This window comes from Cinclus cinclus, chromosome 2, assembly GCF_963662255.1.
Source record: "Cinclus cinclus chromosome 2, bCinCin1.1, whole genome shotgun sequence".
Lineage (NCBI taxonomy): Eukaryota > Metazoa > Chordata > Aves > Passeriformes > Cinclidae > Cinclus > Cinclus cinclus.
In genome coordinates, this window is record NC_085047.1 from 29902882 (window position 1) to 29916017 (window position 13136).

Sequence of the window (13136 nt, forward strand, 5' to 3'; positions counted from 1 at the left end):
GTGCAGCCATGGGGGCCTCAGGGGTTGGCACAGACAGATTACAGGCTTGGGTCCTCTTGGTTACCACTGGTGATCCAGGTGGATGTACAGACCTCCAGTCTCACTGTGGAGTGAGGTTGCTTCTTGCCTGGAATTATATAGCTGTCTCCTTTCTCCTGAAGGGTAGATCGGAGTTCAGTTGTGTGGGATGGGGCAGAGGAGCAGGAAGCATGGAAGAAGGGATGCAAGAAATGGATCAGCCCTGACAGTGCTTGTTTTCTGTCCCTAGGTATGATAATGAATATGGATACAGCAACCGTGTTGTGGACTTGATGGTCCACATGGCATCCAAGGAGTAAGCTGAACACACAGCCCCCCCTGCTGCCTAGGGAAGCAGGACTCTCCTTTGTTGGAGCCCCTGCCCTTGTTCACCACCGCTTAGCTCTGCATCCTGCAGTGAGAGGCCAGTTCTGTTCCCTTGTCTCCCCCACTCCTCCAACTTCTCCCCGAACCTGGGGGAGGTGGAGAGGCTGATAGAAACTGATCTGTTTGTGTACCACCTTACATCAATAAAAGTGATCACCATCTGAAAAGCCTTGTCTGTCTGTCAGGGGGAGATGGGAGGTGGGGTGCATGTATGTATTGAGCAGCTGCAAGTGCCTATGGCACAGTCTCTGCCAGCTGCAGTGACAAGTTGGGGGGGAGTGCAACCTGCTGAGCTGCTTGTTCCACATGGGAGAGCCCAGACTGCGGGCTGTGACCAAAACTTAAGTGTGCTGTAGTCCACAGCAGCACTCCTGCACGGTAGGATGGAAAGCAGCTCTGTGGCTCTATCCACCTAGCTCTGGATTTTTGCTTGTTTGATGGGCATCTGCAGAATAGAAGTGCTGCTGAGCAGATAATTCTTGCATTTGGTTTGATAAAGGGGCACAAGAATCAAGTTCTCCCTTCCCTGCCTCAGTGAGGGAAGATACTTCTGGTGTTAAAAGGAGGGTATTCCACTTGCTTTTACCCTTTAAATTGAATTGGCTGTGCTGCAGAGGAAATGGCTGCCTAGGGACGTGTCGGAGTCCATCGTCAGCATGGTGGTGGCCAGGCTTAATTCTGTGTGTAAGGAGGGGCAGTTGCAGTTAAGCTGCTGAGCTGTAAATCTCTGCAAGGTGAGTGTCAGCCCTCTGCCTCCCTGCATTAGTCCTGGAAGCATGAATGCTGCCGGGCAGGGACGGAGCCTTCCATGACCTGTGAGTGCTAGGACAGATAAGCGATGCACTGCACAAAATCACGTGGCACTCCATTTTTAGCAGCTTAATTTAGCATCTCATGGCTGATGTGTTCTCTCCCTGGCAGGCACTGTTCGAGCTGTTGTCTGGACTCCATCTGCTTTAGATCCTTATCTGGGTGCTGCAAGGATGTAAGATGGAGAACTGGAACTCTCAGGATCAAGGTATGCTGGACATGGTCTCCTAGAGTCACTTACCTCCAGCAGTTGGGCTGTGTAAGAATTAAATGTTTGCGGGATTAGAGGGCAATGACTCAAAGTTACATTGCAAAGAGAAGGAGGTTGAATAACCTGCTTCTAGTTAGGAACTGGGATTCTAAGCAGTTTGTTAGCCCTGGGAGAACAGAAATACTTAGATTACACCACAAATGGCCCCATCATTGGAGCTTTAGGTAACGCTGGCATCAAGGGGGAGCTGCCTGGTGCTGGAGCTCACTGGAGTCAGCCCTCCCATGGAGCTGGGTTTCTGCTGGGGGGGGTGGGGCTGTGTAGCCTGGAGACCTGTCAAGATCAAGAACGAGTTTTGGGTTGGTCCCATCTTGTCCTTAATTGCTGTGCCTGGCTGCTTTGAATGGCTGTGCTGTGTGCTGCTGCCTGCGTACTGTCTGTGTGCCAGTCAGTGCCTCACTTGATAATCTAGAAGTGCAGAGAGGAAACACCTCAAGGGGGGAAAGGATGGATATCCTGTTTTCCCATGTAAAGCATACTTTGAACTGGGTTAAAAGCTGGAATATTTCTACAAGTCAACTTTTTCTCCTAAAAACCCTTATGTTTCCTAAGTACGATAAGGCTACCTGAAAATTGGTAGACCAAAGAAATCTTGTTAACAAGCATGAGCCCTATCCAACCTGAGATCAAATTGTTCTGGGAATGAGCAAAGTCATACAACCTCAGGGTGGAGGACTAGTATGTGCTCTCAGAACAACAGGTGCTGGGATATGCCTTAGATGAAGGTTTACTCTATTTTAAAATGCTATTTCAACTCGTTTACAATCTCATCTCTCCTAGAAAAATTACATAGTACTGAGGCAAGAAAAGTCAGGAATCAGCCTTTAAAGCATGGTTGGTCCTGCATGGAAACAGGAAGAATGAGTGTGGCAAACTAGTCATGCAGCTTTTAGACTGCCTGGAAGGTTTTGTTTCCTCTCTAATATAGCCTCCCTAGAATGCACAGCTCTTCCAAAGCCTTATTTTGCATCCAGACAATGCCTGCAGATGGCACCACAGTAAGGCCCCTCTAGACAGGTGGAAAAACTATCTCAGAGGGTAAACTGTCTGAGAACTGCAACCCTGACCTAAAAAAAAAAAAAAACATGTAATTTTTTTTATCAGTTTGGAAAATTGACATAGATAACTGTGGATGGGATTTGAGGTAAAGATGGGAGATCTGCTGTGGCAGCTGCTTCTATCTCTGGAGAGTTTTCCCCCAAGTAGGGGAGCTCTAGGTTTGTTCTGACAGCGTTTCTAAGGAAAGCAGATAGAAATGCTTGGTCGGGCAAGGCAGGTGCTCAGGCAGACATGAAGAGACTCTTGTTCAGCAAAGGAGCGAAAAGCAATTGTGCTACTTTGCTGTGATAAACCAGCTCCAAGAACAGCCACTACAAGCCAGAATCCATCTTGGTCTGTGAGCACCTTGCAAGGGGAAGGTACAGAAAGACACTGATCCTGGCTAAAGGATTGACTCCACCTTTTTTGGCTGGCCAGACTCCAGGCCTCAGTGTGCAGAGCCATTGTAGGAGAGGAATGCACCTGGAAAAGTTCTCTGGTTGACCTAAGAAACAGCTTCTCTGATGGGCAGCCAGCCATTTCTAGGGGTGGTAAGCTCTATGTTTTATTCTCCTTTTTTTTAAAGACAGCTAAGAGTAATTGACAGTGATGTTACAGAAAAATTTGGTTTTATGGTAGCTTTGAACAGTTAAGAGAAATTATTTTATACTTCCTTGGCATTTGCATGGACTACTACACATGCTCTGCTTCCCCAAGAAAGGTCCTCAGACCACCTTCATGTTGAGATGTCAGCATGAAACTTTGTCAGCATTAAGGCAGCTGCCATGTAGTGAAAACTAGCTTGAGCAGATGTGGAAAATAATGAAGTTCACTTGAAAAATCACCCCCAAACATAACAAAATGGTGACTATAAGCACAGTGAAAAAAGGTCTTGGACATTTAAAACATCCTGTATCCACTTCTGAAGTAACTCAGTCTTTGAGCAAAGCAATTGACAAGACCAGGGCAAGGAAGAGGAGATACAGGTCTCTGAAAGACTTCCAACACAGTTATGAAACACAAACTTCTTAAAGGATAATGCTTCAACTTCCTTCAGAACTGATGCCATTCACAAAATGTAGGTTGATGATTTAGGGTATGCAAAAACCCCTGCAGGCCTCAGCAGTACTCACATTTCATCAAAACCAAGCTGCCTACTTTTGGGTAATCACAATGTGTACATGCTGAAAAAACAAGTAATTTGTTACTTACTCTTCTGAGCTGAATGTAATCTCTTACTCTAGGACAGCTGACTTACCTCCATATATTACCTTACTACAGAAGTATCATCTTCTTGAGGGAGTTAATTAAGTGTTCCCTAGAAGGAACAGTAGTGCTGGGTTATACTTCACAGTGCAAGATTTGAAAAGGCAGCTGTCAAAAGCTGTAGTCAAATGAAAATAACAGAAAAACTCATAAATACTAGTAAAGTAAACTTAAAAAAAAAAAAGAGATTCTGTGGCAGATAGAAAAGGAAGGCTGAAACCCTTTTTCAAATTCATCTTGGAGATACAAAAGCTGCCAAAAAGCCCTAAGATTGCATGGGCGTGATTAGGGAAGCTTAAGTCCATGAATGAAAAGTAAAATTGATGTTTTGCCATCAGAGGAGCTTTGGGGTATTGCCAGACAGGAGATTTTCCTCTGCAGCAATGAGATGAAGCCACCACTGAAAACTGAAGCAGCAGGACTTGAGAACATGTCTGTGACATGAAGGACAGCAAACCACACACAAGACTCAGATGGTCTCCAGCATGAAATGGATGAACTGTGCTGCAAGTTATTCACTGCTCACCTTGACACCCCTGTGATGAAAAACAATGGAATACAGGAAAAAACAGGCTAGCAAAGCCTTTAAAAGAACTGCCTGAGGAAAGACCACCTTCTCCAGGTTGAAAATTTGTGGCAAGGCTGGTGGCAACTGAGAGATGTGAGTGGCCAGCATCTGAGGCCATCTGCCCCACCAATCAACACCTTCTGAACAATTTGGAGCACGGGGTGCCAAGGTGTATTGATTATGCAAAATGACCCAAAACATTCAGACCTGAATGAGCCTGTGGAAAGGTGTGGAAGGATCTTGTGACCGAGTAACTGGGTTATTAAAATGATGGATGAAATTGAAGGTTGCTAAGTGAGAAATATTACATGTAGTAGGGGACACAGCTCTGACATTGCAGGCCTCAAAGCCCATTTTTGACATTGCCCAAACTTCTAACAAACAAGTGGGAAACTTTTATTGACCTTGGTCTGAGTCCTGTGACAGAAGGGGGGGAAAAAAAGGTGGTTTTTAACTTCTCAATCTCCAGTTTTTTAGCTGCCAGGTTGGATACTGGTTTAGGTGCTGGACACCAAGGACCAAATCTCACATGGCCTCCAGCTTCCCCCTCTCCTCAGAGAGTCCTTGTACGCCTTTATCAGCCTGACTAAACTGCCATCTAGACAAACATCATGAAGTGACTGTAGGCACTGTGCAAAAATGATCACTTGTCTTTCTTTTTAGGAGCAAAGCAACTCATCTTCTCACTTTTAAAAAACAAGTTTTCCAGCCTGGAGTCATGGTTAGAAGTCTTTGGTCCATCTATTCCAATTTCTGATGTAAAGCAGGACAAAGAACACCAATGTCACATGTGGATAAAAGATGTTTAAAGACCTCTTCAGTGTCTGGCTGAGAACTGCACATGGACAGTGCTCCCTTGGTCTTTCCAACCCTTCTGTTTTCCCAGGCAAAGTCGGTCACTGTTTCTTGCTCTTGGCTGTATCTATGCATGGCTATATATGTATGGCAACAGAACCTTTCTTTTGACCATATTCAGAAATATTCTGTAATGCCTCTTGGCACTTTTGACTGAGACATTTATCCCTTTTGAGAGTCTCTATCATTTCTACGTATCAAAAATGGTATCAGTTTTGTCTGTCAATTCCTTGTCCTATAAATATTACTTAAACTGCAGATTTTTTTTCCCATTCCTTCATGACTTCTCCCCTCCTCCCCTCTCCACTGGTTTCTCATTGGCTTTTGTCCATGCCCTGTCAGACTAAGCACTGACGTCATTTGCTTCCCCCATCCACCCAGGCTTTTCTTTAAATGTCTTCCCTGCTGCTTCTAAAAACTGACCTCAGCAAACCATGGATTTCAGCAGCCAGTGCCTTTTTCTCAGTGTGGAGGTTACTGTGCTTTGCAAAACACCATTTGCAGGAACACAGCAATGGCGCAGTGCTTTACTTTCAGCATTGCTCACTCCAACTCCCCAGGCAGCCTCAGGCTTCGTGTGGGGGTTTGTTCATCCCCACAGCACCCCATGCACCCCACACATTAGTGTGCTCCAGGTCATCTGTGTCTGGAACTGCAACAGTGCTCAGCTGGAGTTCCTGTCAAGGATCCTCTCTATTGCTAACTGCCTGGAAAATGCTTCATCATTCCCTTCTGACTGCATTCCGCCTTTTCCATATACAGAACAGACTTAGCTGGTGAGTACTTCTTATTTTTGCCTTGTTTTGATTATTTTCCCAATTTCAGACAGCAAAAAAAAAAAAATATTACTGTTAGGATTGATTTTTCTTTAAATATAACTAGAACAGCATGTTAGTTCCTTAGACATTCAAGTATTGCTATTTTCCTTGCAGGTGATATGAGCAGCTGAAGACCTTTTTTTCATACAGTTGAATTATTCTGTTGTCCCTCTATTCCTTTTCTCTTAACCACAGTTGCTGTAGTTGCTACAAGGATTATTTTTGTTAATAAATGTCAAGGTTTATTATTATTACTATTAGTTATTCTTACTTCTAAGTACTTTTGTCACATGGCCACTTACTCAAGGAAGTTCACTCACTGAAAGTTATGTTACTAAATCACAGCTTTTGAGAAACTGGAAAAATTTCCATGATCTGCAAGTTCACTTATTTCACTCTAAGGAAAAGCTACAGAACACCACACAGTTCTCAGCTGCGACATTTTGTCCTGGCTGATGTCTCAATTTGTTTCTTGGTTGATCCCTTGTCCTTAGGCAGCCATCAATCTTAACCCAATCTTCATCTGTCATAAGGACATCTAAAATAATTGCCTTACTTGGGCATGCCATCACTTGTAAATTGTTGAGGAATTCCCCCTGGAACAGCATATTCTTTGGTATCCCAAGCCAAAGTCTCCCACTGACAACACAATTTTCCTTGTCAAGCAGAGCAGGGAGGTACTTACAAAAGAAATCAACATGTTTTTTGGGGGGATTCAGGAATATATAAAAGATCCTTCAATGGTTTGATGAAATTGTGTGTCAGAGCACGTTTGGCTATCAGCTCTAGAGTGAAAATTACTTTTAACACAGCTTGTAAACCAAATTCACAATGGCTCTTACCTGTTCCTTTATCCAACAGGTTAGACTGATCTAGCAGTTTTACCATATGGCTGTGACCCTTAAAGCTATCAGTTAACTCCATTTCTTCCTACCCTGATGATGTCTATTTCCTCTTGTACTTTGCCCAGATGCAGTCTGCTCTCAAAGCTGAAAATGCTGCCTCTTCCCATCTGTTGTGCCATTTGTCCAGCTTGATCACGATGTCTTTACCGTCACTCCTAGCATTAACTATGTGCAGCAGCTTGCCAGATGTTTTCAGGAGCCTGTCCATGTATCAACCAGGTACATTTCCAATGAGACAGCACTCCACCATGTTCTGCATTAATTCTGACCTCTCCTCTTGAAAGGAGGTTTCCTTACTGTAGCCAGAGTACTTGACCTACTTGATCATCATGGATGAGTTCTGGGACACCCTGTGTCACAGGTACCTGAGACACAACAACCATAAATGTATAAAGAGTATGGCCAAAGATAAAAAGTTTAGGAAAGTCAAGCTCCCAGCTCAAAGTGAGAAACAAGAACAACTTTCTATGAACAACTTTCAATTTTCAAAGAACAGCTTTGTCCTTTCCTAACTCTTGTCTAAGAAACATGATAAATAAAATAATAAAACAGGCTAGTAGGAATCCACAGGTGTTCAGTGAAGGCTGTCAGCATCACATTCAGGTCCATCCAAGGAATGCTGATATGGGGAAAGCTAACTCACACAATCACAAGTCATATGGGATGAGTGAGAAAGCACCTCCAGCAGAAGGCTGCTGGGTAGAAAATACAGGACCTTGACTGACTTGACAGACAAGTCAGACTCTTTCAGTGATATGATCTAAAAGAGATGGGATCCAGGAATGAGTAAAGGGAGGGTGCAGGTTCACTTAACACAAGGAAGAAGATATGGGCTACTTAGTGGTTAGGTTTCCTGAAGCCTCTGAAGCAAGTAAGCACCATCCCACACTCATGTGGTCAGGTGCAAGGAAAGTGATCTCCTCTCTGTGGGAATATCTGCTAGTATTCATCAAGAAATTCAGTGGGAATGGTCAGAATTCCAGAATGGGTAAGGTTGGAAGGCACTACCACTGGAGTAATCTGGTTTCAACCCCTCTCCTCGAGCATGGTCATCCCAGAGCACATGGCACAGAATTTCCTCCAGACAGTTCTGGAATATCTGCAGTGAGGGAGACTCCACAGCCTCTCTGGGCAATCTGCTCCAGTGCTTAGACAACTGCACAGTAAAGAAGTTTGTTCTTTGTTGAGGTGGAAAGTCCTGTGTTCCAGGTTTTGCCCACTGTCTCATGTCTTCTTGGCACCATCAAGAAGAGGATCCTGGCTCCTTCCTCTGACGCTCAGCCTGCAGATACTTACAGACATTGATGAGCTCCCTCTCAGACATCTCCTCAAGGCTGAACAGGCTCAGTTCCCCCAGCCTTTCCTTATGAGGCTCTTCCTCACCTGATGATCTTCATCTCCCTTTGCTAGACCTGCTCCAGGAGCTCCATGTCTCTTTTGTACCAAGGAGCCCAGAACTGGACACTTCACTCTACATGTGCCTCACTAGGGCTGAGTGGAGCAGCAGGATCACCTCCCTTCCCCTGCTGGCAATGCTCTTCCTAATGCACCCCAGGACACACTGCTGGCTCATGGGGAGCTTCTTGTCCACCAGGACCCCCAGCTCCTTCTCTGAAGAGCTGCTTCCCAGTGGGCGAGTGCTGCTTACCAGCCTGTGCTGGTACATGGGGTTATTTTTTCCTGCATTTGCCTTTGCTGAATTTCAGAAGGCTCCTCTCTGCCCATCTCTCCAACCTGTCCCACTGAAAGGCTGCACAACCCTCTGGGGTACTAGCCACTCCTTCCAGCTTTGTGTCATCAATGAACTTGATGAGAAAGCATCTACCCTTCATTGAAGTCTTTGATCAGTAAGTTAAATAAGGATAGGCCTGGTACTGAACCTTGTGGGATACCACTAGTGCCAGGCCTTCAGCTAGACCCTGTGCCGCTATGATCCTCTGGGATCTGCTGTTCAGCCAGTTCTCAATCCACCTTACTGCCTACTCATCCAGCCCACACTTCCTGAGTTTCCCTATGAGGATCTTGTGAGGGACAGTATTGAAAGCCTTGCTGAAGTCAAGGTAGGCAATATCCACTGCTCTGCCTTCATGCATCCAGGTAGCTGTCTCCTGGTAGAGGGCAATCATGTTGATCAAGTGTAATTTGCCTTCAGTGAATTCAAGCCAACTCTCCTGGTCACCTTCTTGTATTCCACATGCTTAGAAATAACTACCAGGATGAGGTGCTCCACCACCTTGTTGGGATTGAGGTGAGGCTGACTGGCTGGCTGGTTTCCTACATCCTCCTTCTTGCCTTCTTTGCTTTCTTCCAGGCCTCAGGTCCCTCTCCTGATCACCAGACCTTTCTAAGGTGACCACTATGGTACCCACCAGCTCCTCAGCACTTGTGGATGCATCTCTATGAGGACCATGGATTTGTGCATACCCCATTTCCCTAGGTGATCTCTAACCCAATTCTCTCTGCCCAAGGGAGACTCTTCCTCCCAACATTCTTTTTCCCTCATCTCCTGAGTCAGAGATTCTTGAGGACTGGTCTTGTCAGTGAAGATGAATACAAAGGACACATTCAGTACATCTACCTTTTTTGTGTCCTCTCTTACCAGGGTCCCTGCTCTATTTAGTAGCAGGCCCACATTTTCTTTAGTTTTCCTTTTGCTATTATACATTTGAAAGACCCCTTCTTGCTGTCCTTGACATGTCCTTGGCCAGACTGAATTCCATATGGGCCTAACTATGACAAAATCCCTGTATTTTTTCCAAGTAGCCTGGATTCTACCTCCTGTGTATCTTCTGCTTATGTTTGACAGTTCCTTGTTGATCCACAGAGGTCTCCTGCCCCCTCTGCTTGATTTCTTGCTCATGGATATGCACTATTCTTGAGCCTGGAGGGAGGTGGTGCTTGAATAGTGACTCTTGGAATCCTCTTGCCTGCAAGGCCTCTTCCCATAGGACTCTTCCAAGAAGGCCCCTGAAGAGGCTAAAGTTAGCTCAAAGCCACGTTGATGACAGGGTCTCTGAGGTTGAGAGCTCACCCTTCAAATGAATCCCAGGGAACATCACCAGGGAAGAGGCAGAAGAGATGACTGCATGCCACAGGATCAGAAATGCATTCAGTGGGGAGCCAGGACTCACTTCTGGAGCATGCCCGGCCCTGCCTGCTGAAGTCCTTTTCCAAGAGGCTGATCTCAGCACAGGGAGCATGGAGTGCAGCAGCCATAGCAGAGACCTGCGTGTCTCACCCCAGCTCAAAGGCTGATCGTGTCCCCCACTGCCTCACACTCTCACGTGGGTCTGTCCAACCCAGGGACAGCTCTTGCCTCAAAGGAGGGGTTTTGTTCCACTCCTGTGGCTGACAGTAAAAGTTGTACCTGTCCTCATCTGGACACAACAGCCCAAAATCTGAGGAGGGGGAAGGCAGAGCAATCACCAGCACACCCTTCCAGATTGCCCAAGTCAGTCTCTGCCAACATGGACTTCTGAGGGGTAAGAACCTGATGAACCAGTCTGCCTAAATATTCAACAGGAAGACCTTATTGCCAGTCCTAAAAGGATGGTCATGGACAAATATTCAGGAGGTCAGCACTCAGCAGGCACAGTCCTGAGCTGAATGCTGACAGATGCCCAGATGCATCCTGCCATGGAACCCCATTCAGTCTGTGCTTTGACTTTTGTTGGGCATTAAACATCCACATTCACATTAATGCACCAACACTGAGCAAGACAGGACTTGACATTGCTTCCTGAGCAGGCACTGCCGAGAGGTGTCCTGAAAAAGAGGTGACGTTAGGGACTCAAGAAGCAACACAACTGAGTAGTTCCTAGATATCACAGTTCCCATCAGGGTGCACGGTGGAGAAAATCCCCAAAGAATGAAAAAGAGCCCAGAGAAAAGAACTCAACAGATGAAGGGACCACATCTCATTTCAGTATCAAAGCTGTGGGGTCACCACTGCTGGACAGGTAGGTGGCCCAGCTAACACCAGAGTCCTTGGCCAGTGCTTCCCACACTGAGAAAGTGCTGTGGCAAGGGATCCACGTTGCATATCCATCACGTCAGAGATATCTTGGAGTCTGTGAGACTGGTGGAGGAACAGAGCATCTTGCTGGTGATACAATTCACCAGGGAACAGTATCTTGCATGTGTGGGTGGGAGAGATTTCGGTTCCATGGCAAATGGAGCCCTGGCAGGCAGTGTGGGACCGGTGTCACTACATGTCCTGGGACACGGGTATCTAGCAGCACTTGCTGCTTCTCTGGGCAATGACTGTTCAAGGCAGAGATGTCGGTCCTCCCGCGCTTCATACCTGAAATCTCTCCAGGAATGTACTCTGCAGTCTTATGTGTTCTTTAAGCAGTACCAAGGCGAAGGTATGCACAACCAGGATTATGCAGAAGCCAGAAGTTGTCAGCCACTCAGAGAACTCTCCACAGGAGAGAAAGAGCAGAAAACACTGCAAAGACACCTACAGGAAAGGGAATTTGAATGAAACAGGAGAGCCTTCAGGCAGGATAGGAAGTGATTCCTGATCTACTGTGTGTGAGGCATCGTCACTTGAAAGTAGAAAACTGAAACAGTAAAATATTTCATCTAGCTTTAGCTCTTTTAGGTAGAAAAATAAAGAGGGAAAGAAATGGAAACAGTTGAACAAGGTGGCATGGAGGTAAGGGCCACAGCAGGCACTGAGGCAAGCACGTCCCCTCTATTTGTACTCCTAAACACAGCCAGGGCTTCTGCTGCTTCCCAACAGCCCTGCAGCTCCTGTGGAACACCTTCCCAACTTCCTGCAATAAGTGAAGAGGGCAGTCAGGAGTCACAGCCTGGCCCCAGCAGCCCAACCTCAGTCCACAGGCTGAGGAAGTGCCATTCCCCAGCACCAGCACTGCTCCACCTGTGCCCTGATTTCCTGTTTCCTGCTCAATTCTTCTGCCATTTGCAGGGACTCGCCCCTCTGCCAGCTCTAACCAGCCAGCTCAGCCCCTGCTAAAATACCAACACATGCCTTAACACATCGTGCAGGCACGGGCAGAGCACCTCACCCTGCCCAAACACAGACACTGTGCTGGGGTGCATGGATGCCACAGCACTCCCAGCTCAAGCACCCAGCAGCATCAGCCACCCAGACCACATCCACATAGAGAAACTCTTGCATCCCTCAGCCTCTATTTTATCTTCCATACCTAATCTTAGTTACAATCCAAAAACTCTGCCACCATGTACCTTCTCTTCCCTTCAGAACCTTCAGCGGGAAGCATTTTTTCTCCAGAGCTTCACTTGCCTTGGCTCTGCAGGCTGTGTCTACTTCTCAGTGATCACACTGCCTCTCTGGCTCACACCACCTCTCAGGAGGCTGCTTGCTCCCTCTTGACACCCAGCCATGCCCCAGCCTCCTGTCATCACCACCAGAGGAACACGTGCTGCAGACAACCAGGAAAATGCTACAAGATATGGTGGGACAGGAGAACCCCCACTGTGGTTACACTGAGGTGGCATACAGGACTGAGGGCAGGCAGGAAGGTGCACAGGGATGCCCTGGAGCAGCAGAGGAGGCCAGGAAACAGGAAGAGGAAGGTTCACAAGTCACAAGCCAGGATCAGTTTCTTTTTCAATCTTTTGGCTTCTGCATTGATGATGCTCCAGATTAAAAACAAAGGCACCTCATGCAGCACCAGTGCCTGCTGAGGGCCAGTGGCTCTCAGAACAGGGATCTCACCACTGTCCCATCTGCCAGTCCCACCATGGCATGCCCAAGGGATGGAACTATCCCATGGGGAGACCCACTGATGTGGGCTTGGGGTCTGATGGACGACAGCCCTGCCTCAAGCCAGGCATTGCCCACGGCAGCACACAAGGGAGAGCCCACACCTAGCGAAGCTGTAAAAAAGGAAATTGTCCCATTTAATGACCTTGCCCCCGTAACACAGACGTGAGCACATCGCCGACGGGCGGCAAAGCAAAGTGCACAGTGAGTGGGACTCAGCCCCTGCCCTGGAGAAGGCGTGGGAGGGCTCAGGATGCCTGGCATAGCATGAGGACCAGCCAGGTGCCTGGCCAGCAGCAAAGACAGGGAGAGCCCCGGGCTCGGTCCAGTTGGCACCAGTGTCAGGTCCAGTTTGCAGGGAGGTACGGCTCTCGTTCAGCTCCATGTAGCGCAGGGATGGCAGGGGCAGGTCAAGTGTACCAGGACAGAGGCCAGAAGAGGT